The sequence below is a fragment of the Nelumbo lutea genome, chromosome 8 (genome assembly GCF_056320005.1).
Source record: "Nelumbo lutea isolate HS-2025 chromosome 8, American lotus-T2T, whole genome shotgun sequence".
Taxonomy (NCBI): domain Eukaryota; kingdom Viridiplantae; phylum Streptophyta; class Magnoliopsida; order Proteales; family Nelumbonaceae; genus Nelumbo; species Nelumbo lutea.
Window position 1 is genome coordinate 53,029,763 of NC_142691.1, and position 15,681 is coordinate 53,045,443.

Sequence of the window (15,681 nt, forward strand, 5' to 3'; positions counted from 1 at the left end):
CTTAAAAAAGATGGTGACAAAGTGCATTTGCTGCCCCATTCAAATATCAATGCTATTTAATAATCAAAAGCAGTCTATATCTATCAGGATAAGAAATCAAACCTCCATGTGGTTAGAATTCATTATCTCCATTTTGGCATTTACGTTCTTACGCAACTTCATTCGAGAAGCAAGTTAATAAAAAATGGCTCCAAGTTCTTCATCTCTGAAAATTTCTTCACCTGTAAAGCTAGCTACAAGATATATAGGCTTGAAATTAAAGGGAAGAATTAAACCCCACTAACTTTAAATGAGGAATCACTCTCATTGCACATAAATTAAAATATATCCATAGTCACAGTGCCAAAAGATGGAGACATTACCATGAGTTTCTAAAGATCACCTGACGAAGATAAAAACGTCTCATTTGAAGAAGGAAACAAAATACAATAAATGTGTGGATGGGGACATCCACGAGTTCTATTTTTCTATTGATTCGTTGGACTAATTTAATAAACATTGGTAGGTACGAATCATGATATGTTTTAAAAACAATTAAAAATAGTGTAATATAAAAGAAAAGCTAAAAATATCATAAATCTAGAAATAAAAAACAAATGAGGGTGACGATGAATAGGTACTGATACTCTCTTTCTTTCTTGTTTTTTTAGGCACTAATGCTAAATTTTGGTACCACCATTTTGATGTCCAAATCATGCCTCTACTTGGCAAAATGAACTTTGTGAGAATATCTCAATCAAAAACAGTAGAAGTTCAATGAGAGTTTATATCATGATTTTCATAACTAGGAAGAAAAGAAAATAGACAAAAGATATAATGTGTATTTTGTTCTGTAGGCATTTCGTGATAGGTGTTTATCAAAACGCTGCCATATTATTAATAAATTAGCATGTAGCTCATTTGGTGATTTCTATGCATAGATACTAACAAAAGTTGGTCTTGATTTATGTGTATACCTACAATTGGGGGAAGCTTCATTTTAACACTTCCGACAAATAGTTAGGTGTTTATTCATTGTTCTGTTGATGATGTAATGCCTAAGGGCACCTAATGACACCTACTTGTCATAAATGGTTGACATTATTACTTTTCTCGATTTTAAAGATAAATCAAATACAAACATTTAGTTAATAAATGGAAGCTCTATCAAACATAGACATGATCTTTAAAAGCACTGAAATGAATTTTGGGGCTATATGCAAAACAGTATAGCCAAATATTCAATCTGAATCTAAATCTATTCCAACCAAACAGGATTCAGTTCTTCAATGTCATATCCATTTATAATGAGATTGTTGTATCCAGATCCATCCTAATCAGATCTGATTAACATCCAAACTCAACAGTATTACCATATTTATTCATAACTAATATGTCTAAATTAATTTAGGGCATGTTTCATTTGCACGTATTGGGATCGGGAATATTCCAACCGTTTAGTTGGATGGAATGAAAATCCATCCTAATGGAATGACATACTCCTGTTTAAGGGAATGGGTGCCATTCTCTCTCCCTTCCTTGTGATGAAATCTCATTCCAACTTATTTCAAGTTTAATTCTGATTCTTGTCTGAACTAAACAAAATATGGGAATAAATCATTCTGTGTTGATTCCAATGAATTTTGATTGAACTAAACAAAATATGGGAATAAATCATTCTGTGTTGATTCTAATGAATTTTGGTTCTGATTCCGACTACAAATCAAATGGACCCTTATGTTTATTAAAGTTGCATCCCATTGGGCTCGTGGAAATAGGGGTTTGGAATCAGAATCGGAATGAGTCATTCTAATTCCAATTTTTTGGTTGGGTGGAATTAGAATCTCATTCCCATTCCTGGCAGAATGGCATTCTCCCATTTGAGGGAATGGCCATTCCCTCCCCCTACATTGGGAATAAAATCAGATCGGTCCAAATTCAGGTCGGGTTTTACAAATATGAGTCGGTTATGGACGATCCAAACTGGGCAAAGCAAGCAAGGCGGATTTTATGCCAGGCCGAACCGGGTCCAAATCGAAGCATCCTGCCCAACCCCGTTTTGGATTCGGGTAGACCCGGATCAGCATGCCTTGGGTCGGGTTGGGTTCGGGCTGGATTGACCGACCCAAACAAACTAAACCGAGATGATTGGGTCTATTCATATTTAGACCAAGTTGAGCTGGTCCGGACTCGAGTCAAGTTGATTTGGGTGAAGTGTGTTGATTTGAGACAAAACTAATTTTAGTTGATAATTAATAGAAATTAATACATTAATTATAAACTATTTCATTCAAATGAAGAAAATTAAAAAAATGGCTAAGGAATTAATACTTATATTTTTAATGGTTAACCCAACGTTTATCCACAACCCAACCCAGTTAAATTGACCCAATGGGTAATCAAACCCATTTCCAACCCACCAAGTAAATGGGCGGGTTGGATGAATTAGATATTGGATGGGTTGGGTGAAAAATTGCGACCCCTATGTGTGATGGTCTCCATCTGGCTATGTCTATTGGTGTGAGACAATTGCTTCTCTTTTTTGACCGTAAATCAATGGTTGATCAAGTATCAAGGAAGGTCGGAGTTGTTGATATTGACCCGAGGGGATAATTCAAGACTTAGGATGGTAGACTATTCTTCTTTTGCTTATTTAACAGAACTTTGAACTCCTCTGCTCACTGTTTGGTAAGTCTTCCTCGCCCTAAAACTCTAACTCTCTAAGAGAGGTGAATGGAGGGGTTCTATTCCCTTTGCCTTAGTGGATTGAATTTTAAGATTGTGTAAGCCCTAATGCTTTTGGTTGTTTGAAAATTTTGATTTATAACTCATCATTTATCAAAAAGGAAAAAAAAAACTGCTACTTCCTTTTCCAAATTTCATTGTGCCACATCACTTGAATCCAGATTTGTTCCGTTCACCACTCCAGCTGCATAGCACATTGCAATTACACATTAGGAACATTTCCCGTAATTTATGTTGTCATTCGTGGAAATATGTTTCCAATGCACAGTTGCAATGTGTTGTGCAATAGGAGAGATCAAATGGGTAGGTTCTACCCAGAACCGAATGGAATCGACCTGTTTTGAATTAACCCTACCCAATCTATTTAAGGATAGGTCTAATTTCAGATTTTTGGAATCGATTCCCATTTGTGGAATCAGCCTTGAAACTAAACTTGCCTTGAAATAACCCCAAAATATTTTTAAGGATGTGAAGATTTGAAACTACGTACTCATGGTTACAAAATCCATGGTTTGACTTGAACATTGAGTTACTTAAGTAATTTGATCAATTGTTTTCATTTTAATATTTGAATGTGTATAATAAATAATGTAAAAGATAATATTAATATTTATAAAATTTAAATTATAATGACAAATTTTAAACCATATATTAATATCTATAACATCTACGTATTAAATTACTCAATTTAATCAATATAGTATAAGCTTTAAAATATATATTATCATTATTGAAGGTCATGCTTTTAAAGGACATGTTTCATTATTTTTTGAAGAGGGGGGGGGGGGAGAATAAATCGCCAAGGCTAGAACCGACCTTCACAGGGTTGGTTCCAATTCCAAAAACCTGTACTAATCCCTAAAAGGAAGGTTTTAGGTTCTCACACGAAACTGAATCGAACTAACCTATGCTCACCCTATTGTGCAATTGGTGTGATAAATGTTCTTTGAGGAGCATATCGTGTCTCACATCACTTTGGTGATTCAAGAAACAACTCTCACAAATTTGGCAAGTAAATAGCATTTGCATTTTTCTTCATGATGTGGCAAGCTGATGAAACACAGCACTTGAGAAATGCATTGATGCCAAATGCACACTTGGTCACTCACAAGTAGACAAAAAAATGGACAATTTTGCAATTGCTAACAAGTTGTTAACACCAATAAGGGTGTGAAAGTTGTAACTAATAAAAAAAGAAAAGATTATGCTGAGGGAAAGACATGATAGTAGAAGGGTTTTGACCATAAATAACCATATGATTAGTTGCCACTTTTATGATTCCACTTGATTAGTTATAAGTTTTTCCAGTATTATAATCCAATTCATAAAAAAAAAATAGTTTAATTAGTGATAGACCATCCAAAGTCCAAACTTTGGAGGGGGGTGGGTATGTGGAGTTACCTAAGAATGGAGCTAGGGCTATTGTAAATTGGGCAAAGCACAGAAACCCATGGTGTATAGTGGTTTTCAAAGAATAAATAAATAGATAAAAATAAGAACAAAGTGGAGTATGTGATAACGTAGAGTAGTTGAATCAAGAGCCCTCAAGGACGCCATCTCTGGCTTTTATTTTTATTTAATATCTTCCTTTTCTTTTGATAAAAACTAGGCTAGCACTTCCCCTGTTGGACGATGTCATCAAACAAGCACCTTTTCTCTGCTAGCAATGTTTGAGTAACGGTTTGCATATGACATTATGGGCGGTGAAAATTTTTAAAAACCCAAATTTATCCCTTCAGGCTGTATTCATTTTCCTCTCTCAAGTTTCTTCTTTTTGAGATACCTATCTCCATATTAATTTGTTTCTTGTTTGCCTTCTCCACTAAACTAAAGATATAATATGAGAGACTTTTTCTTTTTCATCTTGTGTAGTTGGGTTACCTATTATCCTCCCTATTTGGATAATTTGATTTGGGGGTTTTGGGAGTTTCCATGGGGAATACGATAATTGAAGTCGAGTTGCCTAAAGAAAGCTAGATTTACCTATACTCAGGTACTTAACTTTCTTTCATTGGGGTTTTGATGGTTTTCTTACATTTGTTCTTGTCTTGTGTAAGTACAGATGTTATTGTTTTTCTTTTTCAGAAGTGGGAGGCCTGAACTTTGAACTGAATCTTTAGACTGAAGTAAACACTAGAGTACCCTTAACTGGGTTTTATTTTTCTTATTTCGGATTGCTTTTTATTCTGAATTGAAGATTGAATGCTTATTCTCAAGCTGACTTTGTTTTTGTGCTACTACCAATATGCAGTGGATTGAGTGAAGGGCAATTCTCAAGTGGTAGTAATTAACTGCAAATGGTTGATGAATTTGATCTGATATTGGTGGTTCTCTTTGAAAATTTGAAGGGTGTTGAAGGGAAAAATAACACTTTTACACGAAAATACTTTACGAAAGCACTTTTAAAAAAGTAATTTTACATCAAAGCACTTTAACAAGAACACTTTTTTAACATAGGACACATGTCAATTTGAAAAGAATTCATATTTAAGAAAAAAGTGTTTGGTTCATAGAAATATTTTCTCATTCTACCTTCTACCCATTCTTGTCCATTTTAGAATTTCATCTTGGGTAAGAATGGAAAATATTGAGAGTTGAACCAAACACCAAGTAAATTTCAGCCATTAATGCACTAAGGGAAGAAATTTATCCAACAAGGAATAGAGAAATATGAGCCTACCCCATAATGAATCACCAAACTAAAGTAGATAACACCATGTTTGGTTTACTGTTCTGAGCCTCATTCTTTTAATTCTTGCTCATTCTAAGTAAGAATGAATAACATTAGCGTGTTTGGTTACAAAATTCTCGCTATGGGTCATATTCTTCTTAGAATGAAAAATCAATTTCATAACACAAAAATTAAGTAGCCCGTATCATGAAAAATAATCATGTCCCGTCTTGCTCATTTTCATTCTTTGAGGAAACTGTTGCCATAGATGTTCTGTTGTGAAATCACTTTTATAAAAATACTTTTATGAAAGCACTTTTATAAAAGTACTTTTACAAAAATACTTTTATGAAAGAACTTTTATAAAAGTACTTTTAAATGAAAGCGCTTTTACAAAAGCACTTTTGTAAAAGTAAATTTATGAAAAGTACTTTTGCAATTGTAAAGTACTTTTATGAAAGCACTTTTACAAAAGTACTTTTACGAAAGCACTTATACAAAAGTACTTTTATGAAAGCACTTTTATAAAAATACTTTACATTAAAGCACTTTTATGAAAGCACTTTAATAAAAACACTTTTACAAAAGCACTTTTATGAATGTACTTTTACGAAAGTACTTTTATCACTTTTATAAAAGCACATTTACATTGCACTTGTACGAAAGTACTTTTACAAAACATTTATGCCAACTGGTAAACATCTATGCTAATAGTTTCGGAGACCTAGGCTAAAGGTTTATGAATATCGGCACAGTTTTTTTTTTTTTTTTTGAAGAATGAAAATGAGCAACATAGGACACTTGTTAATCTGAAAAGAATTCATTTTTAGGAAAAAAAAGTGTTTGGTTCATATAAATATTTTCTCATTCTGCCTATTTTTACCCTTTCTTGTTCATTTTAGAATATCATCTTGGATAAGAATGAGAAAGTGTTTGGTTCATAGCAATACCTTAATGTATTAATTCTATAAAGGGTGATGTTGTTGATCTAGTTGCTCCCTACTAGATGACAGCTCAGATGTCGGGCTAGTGAGGTCACCTGGTCAAGCTACAAAAGAAGAGTTAACAGAGTACCAAGGTTGCTTTTCCGGGGTGGGCATTCCAATGCGTCAGTGAAGAGTTGTGAAAGCTAAAAAGCGCGAATGCTAGAGTGCTTGAGAGCTAAATCGTGTGTACTTTTTCCTAAGGAATGAGATACATTTGTATAGGCGCAACTTATTGTGGGCTTCACGTAGTACATCTGGGATCACTGACCCATCTGGTTCAGAGGTGGTTTCATGCCCAGTGGTGAACTCCATGTAAAACGATCATGCTTATCTAGTTGCCATTGAAGCGGGCGAGACGAAAATTAACTTTGTTGACATGGCGATGTCATCCCAGAGGAGTCATTGACAATAACATGCTCATGAAGGAGGTCGCTCATTACGTTGACATGGCGATGTCATCCCAGAGGAGTCATTGACAATAACATGCTCATGAAGGAGGTCGCTCATTACGTTGTGCAAATCACTAACTAGGCCTTGGTCAGGTCAGTGGACGTAGGTCACCTCTTATGCTGACTTGACACTTTTCGAGGCATTTGTAGGTCGGCTTACAGAGGTGGGATTGAGGAGATCAAGACAGGTGCAATGCATTCAAAGTTCTCTTGAAGTCGATGCTTAGATGGCATTGAGGTGTCATTTGATAGTTTTGTGGTGCCACGTGTCGAGATGTCACTAGAGGGCCAAATCACCCCTCATCAATTTCCCTATACTCCCGAGTTGAGGTTGGTTTGAAGAAGGAAGTAGCTCATCGTGGATCCTTGGCCTGAACTGACTGGTTTGGTCAGTCTGCTATCAGCTCGGTCTTCTTGCCCATCTGGTCTAAAGAGTGGGATGGTGCACTTGGTAGCTTTGAATTTCAAATTGAGCGTGCAAATTCAAAATTTGAATCCACTCTTGGAAACTGAAACAACATGCTCCTCTATGGCCCATCGGATGAAGTGCATCTTGTTCGTCGGTTGTTTATGTCCCTTTGCTATAAATAGGGGCCCCTCAATGGGTCCCATTTGCATTGTGTTGGAGTTTTCTAAAGGGTTATAGAATGAGAGGTTGAATATCTTGAGAAGAAATAGACAAGGTCAGTTATGTTAGACAGTTTTGTATGCCCTTAGCTTCAATCAAAAATTGATGCACTTTATGATTTTATTGTAAATGAATGAAAGTGCATGTTTGATTCATGTTCCCTTGGTATGTTTCTGTGTAATACCCTTAAACTGGACACTTATTAAGACTCGTGTTAGTTTAGAATGTTCACAGCCAGTGGGTCGGTCTGGGGAGACCTATCCTGACAAGGCTGACACTGTGGTGCCACCAAGTCGGTTGGGGTGGCTTGTCTCAGCTACCAGGGTGAGACCCTAGGCACATACAATGTGGGATTAATTGAATCTTTGAATTGGACCAAATTTCTAGTATTGCCCTGGACCTTGGAGATTGATGGGCAAAACTGGAAAGTTACACCCGACCCCTAGACTCGATTATGATACTGCACTAGGTGTCGAATCGGGCTGTCTTTGATGTACCAATCAGTGAGATCCTTAGCGGGGGTCAAAACCTGGGTATGTTGGGACAATCCGAGAATTCATCTGAGTGGGTGATCATAGTGACAGGATCAGCCCCTTTGTCGGACAAAGGTAATGATCGGGGATGCACTCTCACTGTTGGAAACCAAGACTGCCGGCAGCCGATTTCAACCGTTGAAATTTGTTTTGCAAAGTATATTTTATATGAGATATAAAAGTATATACATTATAGTTTCTAAAATGTTTGCAAAAGGTTTTAATTCCCGGGATCCATATAAGTGGAGAGTGCAACACTGTTCCTTGCAGCCGAGGGAGAGGTCCTCTCTTGTCGGGCAGTGTATGATCATTAAGGGCTGAGAGGTTAAGTGTAAGACCATTGAGGATAATACCTGATGGGCTAATCTTGCATCTGCCCACAGTCCCTGGGTGTTACAAGGTGGCTTGGCCCAGGGACCACTTAGGGTAAGTGTTGGGCCCATAGAGCCCATTTGATGGGTTTCAGGGGGTGCACTATCTTAATAGTGTATTCGACCAGGCCTTGTAACAAAGGCTGGGCCGAACCCATGTGGCTGATGTGTAGATCAATGCTTGGGTCCCATGCCATACAGGGAAGCTCAATTGGGCAGCAGTTAGGAAGGTTAAGTGAGCACATAAGCTTGATGGGCCTGAAGCCCATTTCGAACTGGGCTATTTATTTAGTTAATTAAAGGGGCGAATTCTGAGATGGATTAGCTGATAGGATAGGGTCTTAATCCTATCCACTCAGAGAGTCCAGATCTGAATGTGATTCAGATCTAGAAACCTCCTAATGGGATTAGGATAAAGCTAATCTAATCTGCAGATAAGATAAGGGTTTATCCTTATCACTAGAAGAGAAGGCTGATCCAAATATGATTTGGATAAGCACCTCCTAATGGGATTAGGAGCTGATATTTTCAAGTAAACAAAAAGAAGGAGGGGGCGGCAGCCTAGAGAGAGACCAAGAAACACTTCAGATCCTCTTTAGTGCTGAAATCAAGAAGAGAGAATTCTGCAACCTGCGAATACTCTCTTGCCACCTCCCTGCTCTTGCCGCCCTGTTTGCCAGTTCGATCTCCAGCTGTGGGAGAAGTCAAGATTGGATCTTGACATCAGTTCTTTGAGAAAGGATTGAAAAGGAAGTTGTGCTCACGTTCCATCCTACTGTTTCTTGCGAAGGACAAAGTTCTTGGGAAGAACACTGCTGATTCTGCTCCATCCTGCACTGTGCCATCTTCAGTGGGAGCAGTCTTTGGATCCTTCCTTGGGCGTGAACACCTTCGTTGGGAGATATTACTTCTCCGTATCAGGTATTTTCTCTCCCATTCCTTTTGGTTCAGATCTGGTTCAGTTTAAGGTTCAAGATTGATCCTTGAAAATATGATTTTCTAAATAGGGAATGTGATTCCCAGTTGAAGGGAGAGAAAAAAATTTCTGAAATTCGCCCCTTATTCTGCAATCTTTGGGCGTCCATGGGATGGATCTCTCATCCTTTCAGTGGTATCAGAGCCTCAAGTTCAAATCTTGAACCATTCTGTTTCAGATCTGAACCTGCGTAATTAGGGAGAAGGCGTTCTATCCAATTTGTGCATATTTGGTTTTTGGGAAATTTGTTCCCAAATCAGATGGGCAAATAATCTGAAATTAATTTTAAATAAATTTGATTATTATTTATAATTGTTCTTTATAATTTTCTTGATTTATGGGTTGTTTGTACAAGAGGAGATCGATTTCTTGGTTTGCGCAGGGAACCTGCGATTTTGCAGTTCTTGATTTATTTTGGGTCTGTAAATTTTTTTTATTTTGTAGACTCAATGTATAGGTATTCGATCTGATGTAATTATTAATAGAAATAGGATTTCTATTTATTTTTATTTTGGATCGAAGATGGCGGTGCAGAGAAGGAGATTTCGTAGATAAGAGAAATGCTATCTGTGATTTGCAGTTTGTGAAACTGCATTCTGTGATCTAACCTCTGTTTTGCAGGAAGGATTGTGCGAACAGCCATGTTTGACTGATTCTTGTATTTCCTTTTATCAGTATTTAATTTCAGATTACTTTCTCGAATTAATGATTTAATTAAAAATCAAACCCTAGACCCATTCGAACCAAGATTGGTTCAAAACTGTTTGGACCAATTCTAGGGTTTAATCAAGGCTGAAAGTCAGCCCTAATTTCCCACTAATGGGCTTAAGGATTGATATTTAATTAAATGGTTAATTCGGCCCAGCCTGTAAAGGCCCAGTTTTAAATAGTTAAAACTGCAAAAGCTCATTTTAAAGGATAAAGCTATAAGGGCCGAACTGGGTAACCCTAATTCAGCCCATATACCTAGATAATATTAATGGTTAATATTATGGAATTTTAACGGGCTTCCAACGGGCCTTACAGATAATTAATTGATTGGATCAATTTATCCCTGCATGTGATGTATGGATGTGTGATGTGCTGTGTACATGGGCCATAAGTACTTGGCCCATGCTCATTCGACAGTGGCTCTTGCGCACACCATGGCTGAATGCACATCATTGCCATGGTGTCCCTTTTGGTCATTGGATGACTTCCCTCAGTGGTGGGCCCCACACCTCATCAAGAGGTTACGTGCGGAACCCTAGCCGATTCAAGGCCCACCAAAATCTGGCTTTATGAAAGTCAGTGGGAGCCACTTTGGTTTGACCTAAATCAAACTAGGGCGGAATTTTGTTCCCTCCAGCTAATATGAGTGCATGTTATAGGGAGATTCATATGATGAACTCTCTAAAGGCCTTCCATCATTAGCATGAGGATGGGTCCTTCAGTAATGAGGAAACGCACCAGAAAAATGGGCTATCCATTTGCTGTTGGGCTTGTTTGAGTGTTTCATAAGATGATAGGGGCATCATAGACCGATGTGGGAGGGGCTTCACCAGAAAATGGGAACTCTCTCACGGTACCTTGGCGTTCACAAATATGATGGGTAAGCACTCATTGGACAGAAGGGTTTACCTGAAAATGGCTCTAAACCTTGTCTGACAAAGGCCAAAGGGAAAACTCATATGATGAGTGGATGTGATCCTTCACAGAAAGGTGGTGGGGTTATGCAGCTGAAACAGTTGGCTTCATGCACCCTATGTGATTTCCCACATTTCTAGAGACAACCCGTAGTCTCCGTCACTGAGAAAGGAGGGAAATCTCAGAGACGAATAAATGGAAATGGATTGTAGATTAAAATCCATATCTATGAAATGAACATGAATCAAATTAGGTTGTGGACTGATATTTGCTTTTTTATCAGAAAATGGCAAACGGATCTTTTGCAAAACTGCTTTATGACAACAACTTGAAGGGCCCAAACTATGCTGACTGGTATAGGAACCTTATGCTGGTCCTAGCTTCTGAAAAGCTGGACAAAGTGGCAAAGAATCCTGCCTCGGAGCGTCCAGGTGATAGGGCTTCTGAGGCCCGAAGGAGAGACTATCAAGAATGGGAGGAGAAAAACTCCTTTGCCCAGTGTTACATCATTGCCTCCTTAGACAACCCGATACAGAGGCAGTTCGATCAGATCGAACTTGCCAAAGACATATTGGACAGTCTCAGGACAATGTATGAAGAGCAGAATCGTTCTACTCGACAAAAGGTCTTGAAACAGTTCATGACCGCACAAATGTCCAAGGGTCAACAAGTTCACGACCATTGTCTTCGGATGATGGGGTACATCAATGAACTGGAGGCTCTTGGATCCGGGCTAGACCTTGCAACCTAGATAGATGCTATCCTTAACTCTTTGCCTCCTTCCTTTAATCCGTTCATCATGAACTATAACATGAACAATCTAAATGTCAGCTTACAAGAGCTCAACAATATGTTGCAAAGAGCTGAAGAACTGATTAGAAAGGATGAGCCTGTAGCCATGCTTGTTGAAGCTGGCAAGACAGGCAAGAGAAAGAGAAAGGCAAAGAAGCCTCAGAAGAAAGCCGCTAAGAGAAAGAAGCAGAAGAAAGACAAAGCATCGAATGCCTGTCACTTCTGCAAGAAGACCGGCCACTGGAAAAGGAACTATCCTGCCTACCTGGAATCCAGAAAGGTAACTTCGAAACTTGTGTTATAGAAACCAATTTGTTGGTAGCTTCTGCATCCTGGTGTATTGACTCCAGGGCTTCAACTCATGCTTGTAACTCACTACAGGGGTTCAAGGTAAGCAGAAGGCTGAGTGAAGGAGAAGTCACACTCTTCTTGGGGACTACTGCAACTGTTGCAGCTGTGGCCATAGGAACCGTGGAATTAATTTTTAGAGAAGGAACAATTGTACTGAAAGACTGTCTTTATGTGCAAAATTTAAGGAGAAATTTGATTTCTGTCTCAAAACTGTGTGCAGATGGTTATTCTATCTTCTTTAGTAATACGATTACTATTAAAAGAAACAACAGATTCATCGCATACGGGGAACTGGAGAACGGTCTCTATGTTCTACATCCTTCTCTAGAAACTAACATAACCGAAACTACGTCGGCTAAAATCCCCAAGAAGAGAGTTCGTGATACAGTTAATCCCACATGTCTGTGGCATTATCGACTTGGCCACATCGGTGTTGACCGAATCACAAGGTTGGTAAAGGATGGTCCTTTGGATTTTCTAACTGTAGAAGATCTTCCCACTTGTGAGCCTTGCCTACAAGGCAAGATGACGAAACGACCATTTAACGGTAAGCCTGAAAGATGTACGGGCACACTTGACCTAATACATACTGATGTATGTGGTCCCCTGAATGTTAGGACATGAAATCAACACGTGTATTTCATCACCTTCACAGATGATTTTTCACGATACGGTTACGTGTACCTAATGAGACACAAGTCTGAATCCTTTGAAAAGTTCAAAGAGTTTAGACAAGAGGTCGAGAAACAGTTAGGGAGAGAAATTAAGGCCCTTCGATCAGATCGAGGTGGTGAGTATCTCTCTGACGAATTCAAGGACTACTTAAAGGACAATGGGATAGTATCACAGTTAGCTCCTCCTGCACACACCATCCCGGACAGCACAGAAGTGAGTAGTACTAATGTCGAGCCCGCCAAGAAACAGAGACGTCACCATCGAGCTCGCCGGTCTGCCACCTGCGACCTATCCGAGCTTGGAGGCAAAGGAGAAGCAAGCTTGGGCGAAGTCAAGGCTCCCATCCTTTCAGTTCAATCCCCTCTATCTCCCGAGCTCCAGGCAGTCCCAATGCCTAAAGACTTTAAGCTCCCCCCTCTTGACAAGTACAATGGGTCGTTCGACCCAAATGATCATGTCGATGCCTTCCAATCGCAGATGCACCTGGCAAGAGCCAGCGAGTCGTGCATGTGTGTGGCCTTCTCCACCACTTTTAGAGGAGCAGCCCGTACGTGGTACCGGAATTTGGCACCTGGGTCGATAAGAAGTTGGGCGCAGTTTGCGCAAGCCTTCACATTCCACTTCATCACCAGCAAGCGTTGTCCGCGAACTGAAGAGAGTCTCCTTAGCATACCGCGCTTGTATGCAGATACCGCGCCTGGACCCCGTTGTGCACCTTCAGCAACCAAGAAAAGTGTGACGCATAAGGAGTTCAAGTGGCACATGGTCTTCAACCAACCAATGACCATAACCGAATTCCTTAAGCTTGCGGACAGGTTCATAGCCACCGAGGAAGAGATTAACTAGAAGGGCGAAGGAGCGCCCGAAAAGAGGAAAAGGGAATGAGAGCCTTCCAGTCAAGGGGACAGCTGAAAGAAAAAACATGTAGCTTGAGGGGCAAAACCTAGTCATTTGTTCCGAGCTTTAGTAGCGGACCGAACTGATTACACCCCACTAAACGCGAAGCAAGCCGAAATCCTGATGGCGATCAATGATGCCCCGTATGTGAAGTGGCCACCCTGTTTGAAGGGGAATCCAATGAAAGAAATAAGAATTTGTACTGTAGTTTTCATAGAGACCACGGTCATAATATGGAAAATTGTAAAAACCTCCGCGACGAGAGTGAGAAGCTCATCCATAGCGGGTATTTAAGAAATTTTGTACATAATAGTAATAGTAATAATAAAGTAGGTCGGCAAGGGGAGCACGGTAAGGATGCTCCTGAGTCCAACAGCAGGCCGGCCGAACAGCCACAGAGGCAGCCTCCGGAAGAGAAGCCGGTTCGGGGGACCATCCACATGATAGTAGGAGGTTCGATCGTCGTAGGTTGTACTTCAACAACAGCTCAGGCATCAGTTCATGAGGCCGCCCAGGAAGAGCAGAATCCTCCAAAGCAACCGAGGACAGAAGAGCCAATTTTCTTCATAGAAGATGACGCGCGAGGGGTCCACTACTCCCACGATGACGCACTTGTGATAAAGCTGAGAATCAACAACTTCGAGGTCAGGTGCATAGTCGTCGACTCGGGCAGCTCGACCAACATCCTCTTTAAAGCTGCGTTCGACTAGCTTCAGCTGCAAAGAAGCGACCTGAAGTCTGCGGACCCTCCTTTGGTGGGCTTTAGCAGAGAAGAAGTCTGGCTCCTTGGGAAAATAACAGTACCTATGGAAGTCGACATATGGCCTTGCGTGGTCAGATTCAAACACGACTTCCTGGTGGTCGCGACCCCCTCCCCCTACAATGCCATAATAGGTCAGTCGATCACCCATGTCCCACGGGCGGTGGTCTCCACTTACCATTTGGCTATGAAGTTCCCAACAGACTTCGGTGTGGGGGTAGCGTGAGGCGATCAGCTCGAGTCCCGCAAGTGCTACGTCACCACCCTGAAGGGAAAGACCAAGGTGGTCGACGACCTCGAACTGGAGCGGCCGATGGAGAAAAGCGAGGAATGAGCCACGCTCATGGAAGAAATAGTCATAGTCCTGACCTCAGCAGCCGACCCGGCTCGGACGCTTTAGATCGGTGCTTCCGTCTAGGAACCTCTACTATCCAAACTAGTAAGCTTCTTACTCCAAAATTTAAATATTTTTGCATGGTTCATGGCAGAGATGTCCAGTATAGACCCCGACCTTATAACTCATAAGCTGAATATTGATCCTGTAGTTAGGCCCGTTAGACAGAAGAAATGCAACCTAGCCCTAGAGCGGTGGAAAGCGGTAGACAGGGAGGTCGAGAAACTCCTCGTAGCTGACTTCATAAGAGAAGTCCACTACCCTAGTTGGGTGGCCAACCCCGTCCTGGTAAAGAAGGCCAACGGCAAGTGGCGCATGTGCGTCGACTACACCGACCTAAATCAGGCTTGCCCAAAAGACTACTTCCCACTCCCCAAAATTGACCGCTTAGTAGACGCAACCTCAAGGCACGGGTTGCTAAGTTTCTTGGACGCCTATTCAGGCTATAACCAAATCAAGATGGACCCGGTAGACGAAGAAAAGACTGCCTTCATCATGGAATTTGGTCAGTACTGTTACAAGGTTATGCCCTTTGGGTTGAATAATGCAGGAGCAACCTTTCAAAGGTTTGTAAATAAGTTGTTTGCACCACTAATTAGTAGAAAAGTAGAATGCTATGTCGACGACATGGTCGTCAAAACTCAATTTTCACATGAATTAATACAAGACTTGCATTCTGGTTTTGAAATTTTGCATAAGTTTAATATGAGACTGAACCCAAACAAGTGTGTATTCGGTGTGACCTCGGGCAAATTCCTAGGGTACATCGTTAACCAGCATGGCATTGAAGCCAACCCGGATAAGATTAAGGCCATCTTAGAAATGAGACCACCCCGGAAGTTGAAGGA